This window comes from Lolium perenne, chromosome 1, assembly GCF_019359855.2.
Source record: "Lolium perenne isolate Kyuss_39 chromosome 1, Kyuss_2.0, whole genome shotgun sequence".
NCBI classification, from domain to species: domain Eukaryota; kingdom Viridiplantae; phylum Streptophyta; class Magnoliopsida; order Poales; family Poaceae; genus Lolium; species Lolium perenne.
Window position 1 is genome coordinate 118,078,873 of NC_067244.2, and position 2,773 is coordinate 118,081,645.

At 51.9% G+C, this 2,773-nt stretch overlaps 1 long non-coding RNA gene across 1 annotated transcript; it reads left to right on the forward strand.

Annotated features, from left to right (window-relative positions):
- The first annotated feature begins 266 nt into the window (after positions 1-266).
- LOC127300030 (uncharacterized) lies at positions 267-2,511 on the forward strand. The gene is made up of 2 exons (XR_007850873.1): positions 267-1,064; positions 1,181-2,511. It is a non-coding gene; the product is annotated as an uncharacterized lncRNA (long non-coding RNA).
- Positions 2,512-2,773: the final 262 nt, after the last annotated feature.

Below are 2,773 nucleotides of genomic sequence, written 5' to 3' on the forward strand. Positions count from 1 at the left end.
TTTATTGAAAAGATATTGTCAACGGATGAAAATATATATCCTCTCCGGTTCAGGATGGAACAGCTCCGCAATTATAACTAAGTTTAATTTAGATATACAATACGTAATAAAAACTAATAAAAAGAAAATAGCAAAAAAGAAGTGAAAAATAAAAGAAAATACCCAGCTACCCCGTCTACGCCCACGGCCAGAACAGACGTCTAATATTAAAAACCATTAAAAAAAAGGCCACAACCATCTTGCCCAAGATGCCAAGACCACGGTCTGGTTTCGTCCAAAGACACGGCTCTGTCTCCCCGTCCCAGTCCCATCAAGAGCAGGGCACACTGCCGGCTCATTCATTCCCCAGTCCCGGCCAGCGCCGCTCCTTCCCCTCACATAGCTAGGCGTTGGGCGCACTGCCTCCTCTTCCCGTCGAGCCAGCAGCTTCCGCCGCCCCTCCCCTGTCCCTCTTTGTTTCCCCGGATTGAGGCTCCGCCGTCCGTCCTCCCTGATGTGTTGCAGTGCGCCGGCAACTGGTCTTTTGATGGGATTTTGCGCCCGGCTCACCTCTCCCCCGCCTCTCTCGTTGACCTGCCGCCGCTCTGGCACGTTCTCCACGCTCGTCGTTGCCTGCTTCGCGCTCGCCCGTCGGGAGCAAAATCAGCACCGCAATCAGCCGTAATGCTCCTCCGCGTGTCCTACACATAGGGACACACGGTTCTTTGCTAGGATTAGACAGCGGCGGCAAGGTCCACGCGGTGTCGATTCACCGGACGGCAGGCAACCACCCGTCTCGTTTATCCCTTATCTCACGATCCTACCCTCCCTCTCGCGCACGACCAGGGATTCCAACTCCCACGCCTGTTTCCTCTCGACGAGCCGCACGACGCGAACTATTCCTTCTAGTTCCTCTGTTCCTCACGAACGGGGAGCACTACCGGCGGCCGTGCTCCGCCCCGTCGTCTCCCGTCCGGCGCTGGCCACGCCGCTACCAAGCTCCTCTACGGCCGACCTTATCTGATGCGCCCCCCGCGTCGGCTTGTTCGGCATACACCGACGCCGAAACCAAATTTCTTCATACGGTGGGCCAATAGATATTGAGGAATCAAAGCATAGTGATTTCTGAGTTGTTTTCCTCAACGATTCTGCTCTCCGGCTCTCCGCCATGTTGACCCCCACTAATCAAGTGGTCGCACAGGTGACGCCGAGGACCGACTTCACGTGTCTCCAGTCGCGCCACCGTCAGTACAGGCTGCATCAGAGGGGATCGATTGGGAAAACTTCAATTCATGTGACCGCCGTTGTGGGGCGCCTCGGGTGGCCTGGGACTGGAGCGTGAAACCCACCATTGGCGGTGCAAAACGAGGAAGAGGCCTGGTTAGTTGCGGGCCTGCGCTGCGGACAGGGCGTCCCTGGGTCGCAGCCGCTCCCTCGGATGGCGCCGAGGACTCATGTGGCCGGGCGATCCCATGGCGGTGTTAGGCGGGTGAGGCCAGCAGCACCAATTAGTCATGCCCGGCGTGCAGATCGGCGAATTTCATGACCGTTTGGGAGGTCATGGAGGTGCCAAGTCCTGCCGGGCGTGAAGACAGGCGAATTTCGCGGTTGTTTGGGAACTCAGAGAGGGGTTCGATCTGTGCCAAAACAGGGACCTTCCTATTTCGCCTCGCCAAAAAAAATTTCCAACAAATCTAAGCTCCATCAATTCAGCCTATGGATTTTCTTTTGGAAAGATCGCGCACGGGAGAGCTCGCCCCTGCCTCGAGGCAACAGCTGGCCATGGGATTCGGTTGCCAGAGATCTCAATCGGGCCGTCAGGTGATTGATCCGGGCGCCGGAGTGCTCGATCTGGTAGCATCTTCCAGGATGCATGCTTCTTTGGGAGAAGCGCGGCCTGCTGGGTGTGACGACGCGAGGCGGCTATCAGCCATGAGCAAGAGAAATCAATCGAACTTGTCAGGTTTGTTTGGGAATAGGAGGAGACTAGCAAAAGTGCCCGTGCGTTGCATCGGGAGAAAAGAATCCCTGTACATGCCACTCGATGCCGCATTGCCCACACTAATGCTTATATTTCTGTGCCCTAGATGGTTACAGCTAGAGGCACTCCACACGTCGCCCTTGAGCACATGAGGAGTCAGCGAGGTGCTTCTCCTAATACTGGCATCCCCGAGAGGTGACCCTCGATTGGTTTGGAGGCGGGCATAAGGAACCTAGTACTGACGTGGGAGCCCATGGTCAAGCCTGGAGGTGTTGCCATAGAAGACAGAGTTCCATCGGTTCTTGATAACTTATGGTGTGGGTTTGCGGCCGGATAGTTCTTTGTTTTTCACCGATGTTTCGACTAATGCGGTAACTCTCTCTCTCTCTCTCTCTCTCTCTCTCAACACGGATATTCAAATAATATTCCTTAACAATTCATTAAAAACCACTTGATCAAGATTTGAACAAGATTTGAAGTATACGGATGTATTATGAACGATTTTTTCTTCCAACAATGACCGCAGTAAATTGTGAGGTGTGTTTCAGATGTTAAGTTTTTGCAAATCTCACTTTTTATACCCCATTCACATATATTAGCAATCTCAATAAATTGCAAGGTGTGTTTAAATTGAAACTTCAATTTTGCTTGAAAGAAATTATATTCAAGATTCGCAACACAAAAAGAACATTTATACCTAGACCAATTGGTGAAGCAAAGCTACAAAAAAACATGCATATATACAATCCTGTATGCTGACATCTTATTCAGGAAAAAAAATGAAATGCCAAAATCTTCCGAAAAACAGTTGAC